General features: G+C 40.9%; 1 long non-coding RNA gene across 1 annotated transcript in view; it reads right to left on the bottom strand.

Annotated features, from left to right (window-relative positions):
- The window catches only part of LOC138683736 (uncharacterized), a 58,837-nt gene that overhangs the window by 12,991 nt on the left and 31,074 nt on the right, over positions 1-14,772 (bottom strand). Inside the window, exons 5-6 of the long non-coding RNA XR_011323165.1 lie at positions 13,529-13,602; positions 11,792-11,908 (exon numbers count right to left, since the gene is read on the bottom strand). This is a non-coding gene — a long non-coding RNA (uncharacterized lncRNA). The remainder of the gene's footprint in view (positions 1-11,791; positions 11,909-13,528; positions 13,603-14,772) is intronic.

Raw genomic sequence — 14,772 nt, forward strand, 5'->3', positions numbered from 1 at the left:
GCTATTAACAAACTCAAATATCTTTTTCTTTAATTTGAGATGCAAATTCTGGTTAAGTTTTATGGCATGCACCTGTCTTCTGCTCTCTGCAGAAAGGCATGCTGCTTCCCCCCGTGAAGTGGCATAAGGTGCTAAAATCAAGAAGCTGATCCTTTTTAAAACAAAAGGAAAGGCTGCCTGGGCCCTTCTTATCTGGGCAGCCAAAGAGTCTTTAGGTTCTTCTAGAAAAGTAAAAAACTTAAATGTCTTTTTTGTATATGTAAATACATAGATGTGAATAAGGATTTTCTGGTATAAAACCTCTGGAAAAAGGGAAACAGACCTGTGGAAAATACACCATTAGCGTTGTTTTAATGCTCATCTGCTTATTATTTGTATATGTATTTTTACAAATTTGTATATGCTTTTAGTATGAAATGGAAATAAACCTCTGTATTTTATGCTTTCCCTGGATTGCAGCTTTTTATACTTGAAAGAGTAAAAAAAATGGTTCAAGGCACCTTTTTTTTTTTTTTTTGCTTTGATATCCCTTCCTTCTAGGAGTATTTAAAGGATGAACTAGAAGTGCCAAGAGTTTTATTATTCATCAGCAGTCTATCCTTATTATTTGCCATTATGCCTCATATGCACTCATTTGCTTCTGGCAAGCTCATTTTAAATGGCACGAATTTATTTTGGTTTGTTATTGTAATTAAAAGAAGCAGCCTGCAGTTGTTAGAGAGAAGGTTTTTTTGTCTTAATCTTTTACTCTTTAGCATGTTCATAAATACCGATTTCTTCAGTGTCCTAGTGAGGCTGCTTGTGGTTTTTCAGTGTACAGTGCTGCGCAGAGAAGCAGACAGACTATGGGATAATAAAAGACTGATTTCAACGCTGCCTTGCATCAGTCCTAGTAAAACTCATTAAATTCAGAGGCAAAACAGGCTTTCAGTGGGTCTGCACGTTGTGGTTCCCTTAGAGGAGTTGGAAGCAGTCTCTTCCATCAATACTCTGCAATACCACCCCAGTTCTAGGAGTAAGTGGATGCAAAATAGTAATGACTAAATCCATTGTCTGAGAAGCCTGAGGGGAAGATGAGTTTAAAGAAACCCAGACACAGCCATGGGGTCTGTATGGAAATTGTGGCACACGGAGGTGGACGGCAGTATCTGCGGACCCAAGCACTGGCCAGCAACTGCAGGTTGGCAGATGCCCACTCCAAAAGTGCATGTTCTCCATATCCCTCCGTTTCCCGTCCCGAAAACTCCTGAAACAAACCAAAGGTCCTCCAGACACCCTTCTCTTCCTGCAAATCCACAAAGCTACAGATTGTCACAAGGGGAGAGGCCAAGAGAAGAGCACAGTCCTATGTCCCCTCTCTTTACTGGACCAAAAAGGTCAGATGGGATGATGGTAGACAAACGCTCTGCCTCCCAGAGTGACTCACCACACCTCAGGAAAGAAACAGTGAACAGACCGTGCTGCTGGACCCTTTGAGGCAGCTCATCATTGGACTGTCTCCGTCCTGAATTCTACACTTTCTGCTTTTCCTTCCTTCCTTATTGCCATAGAAATGGAAAAGCATCTGTGAAGTGTCTAGGCTTGACATTTCTGGGATGAGTTTCCAGCCCTGGTACACCTCTTCCAGCAGCAGTTAAGCATGTATCTGGAGGGTTGTTAATTTCATTATTATTTTTCTCTTTTTCTTTGGCTCCCATTGAACTTTGTTGCAGATCTGCAAATTTCTCTCCTGAACATTTTTCTCTGGCCTATGTGACTTGAAAAAGTGCCTAATGAAGTAGTCTTCTGTGCCTGTACTCTGCATCATAAACACACGTTAGCCCTAGAGGTACCAATTCCCAATCGACGTGCAAAACCCATCTGTGAGAAGTTCCTGCTTCTTTACTCACTAGCTAGAAGAGTCATTTCTCATTCCTTGATGAAGCTTTAACCAGTAAAGGATCACAACAGTTCCATTTAAAATTTCCCTAAACAGCAATAAAATATTATTAATCCCTGCCTCCTCTCTGGTCCCAGATCACTAACCGCCATCATAAACACAGCAAACTGGGCTATTTGTCTGTGCTTCAGCTCATGCAGGAATAATTTTCTGTTTGATTCTTCAATCAGATCTGCAGACTTTCCATCAGCTGCCTCTTTTATTCCCAACCCACACAAGTCAGTAAAATTATCATCTTTTAAAAGCAAATATTGTACCTTCCCAGTTACATTTTCATTTAAAAAAATAAATCAATAGAGTTTGTAACTGATAACCAGATTATGATTGCTTTTAAGATTCTGGTATCTTTCCCATGAGATAATCTGACAGCACAGTAAAATATATCTATTTATTATGAGGAACACTCACATATTCAATCGGCCTGCTTTAAAAAAGACCATAAATTAGACTTAGGATTTTAAACAGCCTGGATGACTTTTCTTCCTCTTAATTTCCAGTTGCTAGTTTTGTATTAGTCATTCTTCCCTGAGAAAAGTTTTAAGAACAATTCAAGACTATTTTTTATATATATATAAACATGTATATACATCTGGACATGTACACCCCTACCCATATAACGAAGCAAGAAACTTCTTCTTATGCTTCTTTCACAGAAACTAAAAGGGGATGAGCCACTTCATTCTCCACAAAGCTCATCTGAAGCTGTTCCTCTCTGTGCTGCCCCTGTTTCCTCTCTACAGCCTTCACCCCAGCCCTAACACAGGCACTGATCCTTATCCCTGCCTCTAAAAACTGTTCTGCAATCCACCTGAAAACAGAGACAAAGAGCATCACTAAAATAATTATATCCAATAGTGCCCCGGCACTGTTTGTCTCACAGTGTGGGGCTGTTGTGTTTTCACAATACAGGGAAAATGTTCTTTTCAATCTGGGGCTGGAACTGAAAAGCGTAAGATTTGCCTCATCCCCCTGGGAAATACTGAGTGTTATTATGCTTCACAAGGAGCATGATTACTACCCAGGTAACTCTGGGGTTACACTTTACTACTAAGAACATGCATAAGAAAAAACCAAAACAAAAAATTACTGAATGAGGAGTGGCAACAGGGGCAAACCCAGCTGGGCTGTGACTGTGGGCTCGTGGACAGCGCTGCCCTCATGGGCATGACCCCTCGCAGGTGGGAAAAGCAATCCCGGGGGAGAGGCTCTCCCTGGGTGGGTAACTTAAAATTTTTAATCTTAATTAATAATTACCCTTTTTGGTAATTTTAAATGGTTACATTTAATGGTTAAATTCTCAACATGATGGAAGCAAGTGTTAAGAAGCAGGGAGGCGAGATCTCCGGCATCTGTGCCCTGGAGGGTCTGTGCGGAGAAGGAGGGTCTCTGCAGAGCAGTGGCAGCCCCAGGGCCCATCTAAAGTGAAGGCACAGAAACTCGTGTGCTGGTGGAGAGCAGCAGCAGCCAGCTTTTCTAAGTGTTTATGCTGCTCAGCGGGGGAAAAAGCAGCCAAAACCAAGCTGGAGCCATTACCAACACATAAGCAAATAGGCAGCAGGTGCTTGTGTGTACCTGGAGGTGATATTTATTGTATGCCAGCATAAAAACATAAATAAGAAGAAGGAAACATTACTTGTATTGCCAGATTCAAATCCATTTAGTGTCCTTATTCCAAAAACGCCCCGATATTGTGCCTATTGCATTCCTGTTGAATTGGAAATCTGGACACAGAATGGAGGAAGGATACCATTGCTTTTCAGCAAGCTAAACCACATTTTATTTCATCATGTTTTTCAATTTGTGAACTTGTAAGTGCTGTCAGATGAAGTAAAATAGTCACACACAACCTTCTACTAATGCAACTGCAATGACAGCTTAAAAAGCTTAAATTCATGTTACTCACACATAAACAAAACCTGATAGTGGTGTTAATTTTCAGTTTTTCAGTTGGCCCTGATCTTTAAGAAAATTCTAGGGCTTCTGAGATTACCAGATAAAGCAACTGTTGGACTTGCAGTCAGCACCAGGTTAGCAACTGCCTAATGCAAAGGAAAATTTCAAGAAACAGCAGCACATTACCCAAGTATTGCCCAAATTCCCAGCCTTCACCCCTGTTTGGTGCATCCCTCGAGTGAGTCCAGGGGGGCTCTCAGCTTCTTCCTGCCCACACCTGGGCATCCTTCAGAGCCCTCTGAAAGGAGACAACCTCCTTGAGCATGTCCTCTCTCCTGGGCACAGGGCTGCCTGCCCAGCAGCCACCATCCTTCATCTTCCTCGGGGAGATCCACGTTGGCGGGGCCATCAACCTTGTGGATTCACAGGGTGTGTGAGACACTGGACACAAAAGCCACAGCAGATCTTTGAGGGCAGGCAGATATTGCAGCTGAAAACCAAAGTGGGCTGTTGGAAGGCCTGCTCATGGCTGCAGTCCCCCAAGCAGCACAGCTGGCAGGCTGCAGCCTCCTGTGAAATCAGCCATAGTTTTTCGAGCTACCACTCTGTTGTGTGTGAAGCCTAACTTTGCTGTCAACATTTTTCGTGAATATTTAGATACCATAACAGCATGAAAAGCAAGATGGCAGATGCATGCATATATATTTAAAAAGTTTTCCTGTAACGCTTTAAAACACTGTTCACTGGATGTTTCTGCTTATCTTAAATCTAAGCAGATTCACTGTGGATTTTTGTCATTAAAAAATAGTTAAGTCTGAAGTGCATTATTTTTAATGCTTTAATGCTACAACATTTCATTGATGGAGAGACTCAAGTGGTGACCTTATACCTGTGATTATCTCCAGCCATGGGCACAGAGAGGCTGAGTGGGGGCATTTGCCAACCCACCAACATGTGGCCCATGACCCCCCAGTCCCTCAAGCTCCCTGGCAGGGATGAACGAAGGGGTTGCCGCATGGCACTGAGCTGCACCCCTGTGCGGCACAGCATTTAGTGTTAGCAAACAAACCAAGTGCCAAACTCCTGCTTTCACCTACTAACTTTGCTGGAAAGATATGGTGCTTCAAATGCATAAAGATAGGAAAAAATGTACTGTAGAAACTCTGATAAGTTTTCCGTCTTTTCCTTTCCTCCCTACATTTTATTCTGTTTTCATGACTACAGATATTACTATAGGCACCTATAGTTTTAATGTCAGAAAAGGCCAGAAAGCTGCCCTTTTGGAAGCAGGAGATTTCCCTGGACTTAGAGACAGTTTCAATGCTTGTGACCCCGTGACCCTGGAGTTAAGCCACTTACATCCATCTCCCCAGCTAGAACAGGAGCACTGAGAGCACACTCTCTGTCAGTAAAAACTGCTAGCTGTATGTATTAAAGCAATCCCAGTGCTGCTCCCTGGCCCAAGTAAGCCCCTGTGGTGTTAAAACTCAGGGGGAGGCAAAGGTAAAGTTGCTGCCAGCTTGTCCACTGTGTTGCTGCCTGGGGCTGCACAGGCACTGGCCATGCTCAAGGTTAGAGCTACTTTTATATCCATACTTTCTCAGAATTGGTGCTGTGGTTTAACCCCAGCCAGCAACTAAGCACCACGCAGCCACTCACTCACTCACTCCACCCCAACCCAGTGGGATGGGGGAGAGAATTAGGGAAAAAAAATTAAAACTCATGGGTTGAGATAAAGACAGTTTAATAGGACAGAAAGAAAGAAAATAATAAAGATTATGATAATAATAATAATAGTAGTAGTAGAATTGGAATACACAAAACAAGTGATGCACAATGCAATTGCTCACCACTTGCCAGCAAGTGCCCAGTTAGTTCCTGAGCAGTGATCCATCCCCACTGACCAACTCCCCCCAGTCTGTATACTGGATGTGACGTAACATGGTATGGAATATTCCTTTGGCCAGTTTGGGTCAGCTGCCCTGGCTGTCCTCCCTCACAACTTCTTGTGCCCCTCCAGCCTTCTTACTGGCTGGGCACGACAAGCTAAAAAATCCTTGACTTAGTATAGACACTACTTAGCAACAATGGAAAACATCAGTGTGTTATCAACATTATTGTCATACTAAATCTAAAACATAACACTATACCAGCTACTAGAAAGAAAATTAACTCTATCCCAGCTGAAACCAGGACAGCTGGTTTAATCAGAGATGAAGGTTAAAGCTCCTTCAGCTTTGGTACCACTTGTTTCTGAGAACTTTGTATCATTGTAGAATTGGACCTGCAATGGTTTCTAGCATAGTCATTAACCCAACACAGCCTGTGGGCTGTGCACATCAGGCTGCAGCGTGTCCTGCTGTTGCACTGCTGCAAGTCCCATGTTTGCTGTGCCACGGGCTGGGAGCGCTCTCTGAAGTGGGACATGCTGGTGAAAATGGATATGCATTCAAGCTCCATTAGCACCCCTCTTCCCGCAACTTCCAATGCTTGTTTTTCCTGCTGCGTTGGCTTTCTGGCTCCTTAGCAGTGTCAGAAGCATTTAACTGCTACTTAGCAAAGGCAAAGGTGAACCCCACCATGCCAGCTTTAGTGTATCTAACATTTCATAATGTCCAAATTATGCCATACTGACTCAAAAGCCTGATCTACACAGTGTTTTCAGGATGAATTGATGTAAACTACCATACCAACACCACAGAAGAGGTCTTCATTCATGTTGTCATGCATTTTAATCTTGTTCTCTTTTTATTTTCCTAAAGAAAAGTTGATTCATGTTGTGAAGCTATAATTATATGTGAATTTTCAACTGCTATAGTTCTTTCAACTGCGCTAGTTCTTTCACTAGATTTCATAATTCTTGATAACACAAGGATGCATACAATGACTTCACAAGATTAAATAAGACTGAATAACTATGTTAAGCTACATAACCATTTACAATTCAATAGCTGCTTACATAAATGTAAACAGCGTATGCCCTGTCTCTAAGAAACATCATATTTGTGATATGTCAAAGCAACATTTAAATGGAAATTGGGAGTCAGCTAAATTATATACAGCAGAATTTAAGAGCAGTTTTACTTGTTAAGTTGCCTTGAATTTCCTGGACACAAAAGAAAAAATAAGCTTATCAAATCATATTCAACATTAAAAACTGATTTATTAAGAAATACAATGAACTGAACAGATTGTTCCTGGTGACTATGTCCTTCAAGATTTTAGAACCATTAAATTTCACTTCCACACTTCATTTTTATTCATAAACTGGAAAACAAGCTTGCCTACTTTCTCTGCTCCCAACTGGCTTTTCATTTTTGAAGGAAATCATCTTTGGTAGAACTATTTGAGGAAAATGGACTAGTCTCTGCAGATGCAAAACAGGCTATTTCAATCAAAAGTTGGTTCATCATTTCAAACAATTTTATTTTCAGATACATAGCCAGTGCTTAATATTTCAGGATTTTGACATGCTTTAAAATGTTGACAGCAAACATGCACTGCTTGGCATTATTTTTCTTGGTGCAGCAGAGATGTAAGCATATAACGTATGCCAAAGTAGAAGATAGGTGAGCAAGAAATTCAAGAATCAGAGATGCCAACTCCCTTTGTCTATCTCTGAGGCTACAGGGATAGCAAAGGGAGATAAGTTGTTGATAGTCCATTTAGACCTTTACATTTCATGAGATCAGCTTCAAGGTTAAATCACAAAAATGTTCTTTGTTTTTAAAGGTGTGTTTTTCCTTGCTGCTTCTGATGTGCTGGTTTCATAATAAAAAGGCCACTACCTCGTACTTCAGTGAGTTTACAAGAAGCATATGTATTGATACGGTCCTTTCATACTACTGCAAATGCCCATACAGAGGAAGGTGCAAAATTAGCTTCCTGGTTCCAGTTAGTACAAAACTTAACGTTACTTAGCCCAAAACATGGAGCTAGATTAAATGGCTGGTGCAAGACAACATGGTTAAATCAGGAATGTAAGAGTTAGGACCATAGAAAGAGGATCTTTCATGATCTTAGTGCGAGCCTGTTCTTTGCTCCTTGGGGCTGCCCACAGCTTCCTTCTGCCCAGGTGAAACCAAGAACTCAGCTGACCTCTCTCGCACTTCTCTCTTTCAGCAGAATAAACTAATTCTGGCTTCACAGTGGCATAAGGCAATTTACAGTAGTATAAAAGACTTTGCCGGCTCCAACTATTGTCCATAACACATTTTGATCATTACAGCTATTAGAAATAAAAGCTTCATTCCTGTACTCTTGACTCTGTCTAGAATTGGAGTTGAGAGTCTAGACCAGTTGGTAGGAACTATGGCCAAATCCCTGAGATACCAAATACTCATTTTCCCATTGAAATTAGAGGTAGATTAGCTGCCTTGTCACTGCTGTGAATTTCATCTGATCCCTATCTTCCATTAAAGATGTTGGCCTTGCCAGTGCAACACTGAATAATACATTCCTGTGTATGACATACTTACACACACGTATATATGCAAGTGTGCTATCAGGTTATCTATATGGTGCTATCAGGGGACTAGGCCTACCCTTCTTTGCCATTGAGAATGAGCTATATACATTCTTTATACTGAATGTGGGTTCAGGAGGCCAGTGCACAAGTGGCTGTTGCAATCCATTATAATTCTGTTCCTTTTTGCATGGTGTTATATTTCCCAGCATATTACTGTACCGTCATACTGTGTTCTTAAACAAAAAATACTGAACATGCCACTTGTAAATATACTGCATGCAACTTGATGTGCTGAACAGTTACATTCTCTTTCTAACACTGCTGTCTGTGCTCCAGCTGCAGCAATGACAGGGCTTTGCCTCTCTTGCTGCAAGCAGTTACTGTTTTGCTTTTTCTCCTCGGTTTCATCTCAGCCCATTTCACTTCTGGGAGTTACAGCCTTTCTATCTTCAAATTAGTTCCCTTGCTATTAAGTAACCTCCATTTAAGATGGTGAAGAGCCCACTGCAGATAACTGTGCATAGCACTCTTATTAGGTTAACCCCTCTGCAGCAGGAAGGCTTAGGTCAGACATTGGCCCTTTTCAGTCCAAATGTCATTTCCAAGAATAATTTCCCCTGGTTGCTTAGCAACTTTTCTTAATCTTTCCTTTCTCTCATTCATATCAATATCCAGTCCCTCGGCCACATCGCAAAGCCAAGGCATGCTGCCTCCAGCTTGCTGTTCACACTGTCCTGGTAAAAACAGTCACTCACTGGGACCTATTTTCATTGTTTTGCTCCCCAATACAGTTGCTTTTATGGTTGGTTTGCCCAAGGAATACATAAGGCATAAGATTTGCAGGCAACAAAGAAACAGATCTACTGTTGCCTTTATGCACTGTGGCTCAGGGATGTGACTCAGTTTAGCTTTGCAGCCCTTGAGGGACCCCAGGCTGGGCAGAGGCTGCCTCTTGCTCTGTTCATAAGCAAGCACCGGAGGAAATCTTTAAAGCAGCATGTAGGGATAAGCTTCAAGCTCTTAGAGAGTTACGGTGCCTTTTTTTTCTTTTCTTTCCCTTTTTCTTTCTGAAAATCTTTGAGAACTTTAGCTGAAGCTGGCATTACAGCAGCATGGCTCAGGAGGAAGATGCTCAGAGTTTCGAGGAGTTACAGCATCAGGTGTATGTACTGCCTTTCCCTGTGTGAAAGGGGACACAGGCTATCACTCAAAATACATAGCACGGTCTTGCACGGTGGAAATATAACTGTTTCTGCAGAGTAATTTTGGGCTTTAGCTGTTTTATGCTCATTTATGTACAATTCTTTCCCTTTCTCTTTTATGCTGCTCAAGACCATTCCTCACATAGCACTGCAATATCGCTATTTGCTTACAAAATAATCATGGGTCTAAGCTTTTCTCATATACCCAGGTGCAGCTCAGAATTCAATGAGGATGGCATCATATTAACTAAAATCAAAATTGCCCTGTGTATATCCTAAAAGCAGTTATTAAAGTCCCTTCCTCTGAAGGAAGTATTTTCTCTGAAGGGTATTTAGCAGTCATTGTCCAAATATAGTCACTTCAAACATTTCTCATCCCTATGATTGCACTGGTTTAACCACTGGCAAGAGCAAAATAATAAAAACAAAATATCACTATAGCCTCATACGATTTGATTTTTAACTCTGCTAGCATCTCTGTGTTTGCTTGCATAAATAAAAAAGATGTGCTCTGCAGTTTTGTGGGGGGAATCCCACTGGCACCTTATGTTTCTCAAGCTGCAGTAAAAAATTGTGACCTTGTTGTCCTCAGTCATACCACTGAGGAAAATTTAGCTGAGACCTTTATCAGTTCTAAAGCCTCCTTCACTCTACAAAGATGTGCAGATACCAAAGTTGGTCCAGATCGAATGACCCTTTCAATAAACAACTAACTGAAATGTCAAAATAAAGTCACTTCAAGTTCTTGATGATATTCAGGACTTTCTACAAGGCTGGATAAAAGCCACATACCCCAGTACTCATGTACAGTCCAGACTGGAGACTGCTAGTCAAATGACAAACAGAAACAGTTTTCAATGTAGCTGGAGACATCAGATGGTTACCAGGTTGTTGGCAAGCCAGCTGCCAAGAAACCTGTCTGTGAAGAAGCAAAACTCAGCTAAACAGGACGTAACCTGATAGGCATCCTTGTGGTATGGAGTAAGCATCAACCAAGAGAAGCTCTTCAGCTGTATCAAGAGTATAGACTTCCATTATCAATACCGAGATTATACACTATTCCTCCTGGTGGCACAAGAGCGACAGGATACTGCATGCTGTCTCAAATACAGGATACTGCATGCTGCACAAATCCTGGCTTTTTTACTTAAACTGCAGGAATTAGACAGAATTATGAAGACATCCAGAAAACCTCTGCTTATGGTGATACACCCTGGAACCAATATAATATCAAGCAAAACTAGACAGTTGAGAAAAAAAAATTGTCTCAATTTTTTCTGTCCCCAGGAGGGAGATGGGAACAGGGTAAAAACAACAGAGACACATCATTAGTCATATTACTAGAATGAAATGGGTTTTCTTTTTGCAGAGCCTTAAACAGAAGAGTTTTTTGAAAGACTAGGTTACCAGTATCTCCTGTGTTGCAGCAATAATTATTGGGAATGGAGGCAACCAGAGCAGTAAGGAAGGTAGTACTTTAAAAATATAAGGGACTATGCAAAGGAGACAAATGTAACACAGACATTAACTCAGCAAATCATGAACAAATTGACCTACAATGAGAGAAAAAGTGAAAAGAAGTAGCATTCCAATTGCTAGAACTTGAAGAAAGAAGCAAAAAGAATTGGAAATTTCTCATTTACAAGACGACATTTAATATAATTGGCAATACAGAAATCTAGTGGGAGGATTTGCATGTCTGGAATGTTAACAACATTGCTTTTAACCTGGTTAAGAGGAATAGAGCAGGTATAATGTAGGTAGAAGATTTCCACCATGTGTCACAGGCACCATTGCTCACCTTAGGGAATTGAAACCACAGTCCAGAGCACAAATAACAATTAATAATAATAATAGTAATAATAATAACAACAACAATAACTCAACAGCAGCTCGACAGCTGGTTATACTACCTATGAGTTAGTTTGCTTTTTTTTTTTTAGCTTTTTTTTTTTCCATGTTTGACACATATGAATAGATTGAACATGGTAAAACAATTAGAAGAATATATAAGTAGACGATAAGACTGTTGTCTTAATCAGGTTGCTATTCTGAAACTGCATCTTTGACTTGGATGCTACCTGGCATGCTGCTGGATCCTATCCTTATCTGTTCCTCCCTTCAGACTGCTAACTGGTGTTTCTGTGGGTTTTTTTTTTAGCTTTCTGTAAGTGTTCATAAATTTTAATTTAGCATTAAAAGATCATTGACCAAAGTTGTTTTTCTTCTCCCAAAAATTTCATCATTTACATTCCCACTTAGAAGTCTTCCAAGGTCTAAAAATTTTACCTGTTCTAGTTCTTTCTGAATCCTGTAAGGTAAGATTCATGGATTAGCATCAGTGCTGATAAAAAGGAGACAGTTCTTTTCTTGAATATGAGGAAAGAAAGTTTTAGGCAGCTTCATCTGAAGGAAAAGATCAGGCAAAAGAGAAAGAATAAGAACTAATATTGTAGTTCTTTAGGAAAAGTTTAGATAGTCAAAAAGCTACAATCAAGGCAGAGAACTTTTTTCGAGTAAAAGTTCCTATTGGATAAATGAAGACCAGACAGAAGCTAGATATATAACAAAGAAACAAGGAGGAATAGGTAAAATGAATATGATGTCTAGCTCAGGATATAGGAAGGTGTAATAAGAGAAGCTAACAATGTTAGATAAAAAACCTTGGCAGGCAGGGCAAAGAACAAAGCCATTTCCATTTAAGTGTTTTAAGAAAAAAAATAATAAAGCAAGATGGGCATCCATTTACTGAACAGCTCTTTCTACCTTATTAGTAATAGCCTTTCTATAATCATTTACTGCTTTATTCTGGAAAAAGGCAAGACAAGGTACTAGATGAAGTACTTTCATGACAATGATGAAATGATTCCCAGGCCAGCAGTAACCAAAGAAGCACACAGAGCTGTATATAGGGAATAAACACTTGAGTCAACAGGGCCAGATAACTTTTTCACAAGTCATGAAGTAAATTTTCTGAGGAAGATTCTAGACAGTTGATTTTTTATATGAAATAAATTTTAGGAGAGGCCAGAGAAAATACGTGATGACTGGAAGAGCTGCAACATTGTCCACACTTCAGCAGGAACAAACAGAATGACAGATGGTGGCTTAAATTGATAGCAATCTCAGGCAAAATAGTGGGAAATCAAATGATCAATTGTAGGAGATTAAGCCCACAGAAAATGAGCCTTCTTACATCTGCCATGGCAGCACATTTGCCACTGCTGCTTTTTATTCTGCCCAAACATTTAGTGAAGGTTTTTGCTCTGCAGGCAAGAAGGTACAGCTGATCTCAAAGGTTAAGGCCTTTTTTGCCTTACCCCCAGCTTTCTGTATTTTCTGTGTTCCTTTCCCTCCTTCTTCCTTTTTCCTGAGTCAATGCTCTTTAGTTTCATCTGGAGAAACAGCTTCTTCATTGAACCTTTGTTGGCTGCTATTAGGTAGAGTGTCTCTAATCTATCGTAGGGGTTTAACTGATAGAGAATTAGAGGAAGACAATAATTAACTTGAGTCAATGTGATTTTATGGAAGACAATTCTTGCCAGACAGTTGATTTAATTTATTGCGTAGCTGAAGGTAACTGGCTTGAAGTCCTGAATGGTGGAACATATACTTGACTTTGTTCTTTACGAAGTCACAATTGAAAAATGAGTGCTCTGAAATAGCTTCAAAGCACATGAACTGGCTAATGAGTTGGAATGTTTCTTATAAGATAATAGGGAAAAGTGTTGCCTGAAATTTGAAAAACCTTCACCAGCTATAGTTTCTAGAGCTTCAGTGCACAGCAGCTTGCTCATAACCTAAGCAATGAGCTAAAACATGAAACAAACTCAATTATACAGAAAGTTTGCTTGGTAGCAGCAGAAGACTGTAAATAAGGTACAATGCATTCAAGAAATCAGCAGAGAGAGCAGATATACACAGCAGAATCCTCACCAAGATAATCCCCAAGCTGAGCAAATTCAATCATAGAAGAAGAAACATTCACTTGACTTAACTACAAATGCAAATACAGACTGTACCAACCTTGCAGATGTGGAATGAGGTCTGTTGCACCCAGGGATCCAGTTGAGTTTTAAAGACTGCTCACACTGATGCACCTGAAGAAGGGATGGCATGTTGGATAGTCAGAGGTGTATAGAAAAAAAATACTTAAAAGAATGACTGTTCACAGTACTTGATAAAACATCTTAGCTTGTGAGGGAGAACCATTACTCAAAATGGGAAGTTCGGAGATACAGAGAACTATGGCATGAGTGTGTCACAGCATGAGTCAGACATTGAGTGGAAAAAGGGCTAGCAAGTGTTTCAAACTATAAACTTGGTTTAAAAAAACAAGTGAACAAATAGATAAAACTCTTACATGGATAGGACTGAAAGAGACTGCATGGCTTATCAAATTCAGCACACCACAATTTAAGCAAGTAGGCATGGCACAGGGATGTCTCTGGGCTCTCTTCTAAAGGGCTTGGGTAAACCAGCCTAGAAGGGAAGGCAGGAGGTCCCCAGTGCGACCGCCTGCTCAAAACAGCAGCAGCAAGAAGGTCAGACCATGTGGCTTGGGGCTTTCTCCAGCCGATCTTGAAAAGCTCCAAGAATGCAGACCCCACTGCCTCTCTTGGCAACCTGCTCCACTCTGGACTGTCCCAACAGGGAAAAAGGTTTCCCTTTATATATAATGTGGGCTTCTCCTGTTTCAGCTTAGACCCACAGCCTCTCATGCTGCCTTGCACTGCTGTGGAGAGCCTGACTCCATGTTCTCAGTGACCTGCCCATAGGCAGGAGAAGGCTGCTCTGAGGTGTTCCCAAAGCCTTCCCTTCTCCAGGCACAAGCAGCCCTGTCCCTCTGGGTCCCCTCACAGGGCAGGTGCTCCAGCCCCTGAGCATCCTGGTGGCCCTCTGCTGGGCTCACTCCACCTAATCAACCTCTTCTTCAGATTCTGTTATACAATAAACGGCTACAAAGGTGCTCCCATTAATTTCCCAGCAGAGTTTTGTTATCAAAATAGACTACTGCTGATCTGATGGTATGAGGAGAGTGACATTTTTGTTCATTGCTTATACGAACCCGTAACAGCTCCACTGGTCAAGCAGTATCAGTAAGGTGGTCAGCTTTCCCGTTTCAGGATGCTGACAACGGCATCCATATCTTGAAAAAGACCCTTTTAATAATGAAGAAGATCAGCCTGCTACTGATCAGGGATTGAGACAATTTTGGCTGGATTTGATTCTTACTACGTCTTCTGGAGCAGGACATAAACTCATCAAAC

Source organism: Haliaeetus albicilla, chromosome Z (assembly GCF_947461875.1).
Source record: "Haliaeetus albicilla chromosome Z, bHalAlb1.1, whole genome shotgun sequence".
Classification (NCBI taxonomy): Eukaryota; Metazoa; Chordata; class Aves; order Accipitriformes; family Accipitridae; genus Haliaeetus; species Haliaeetus albicilla.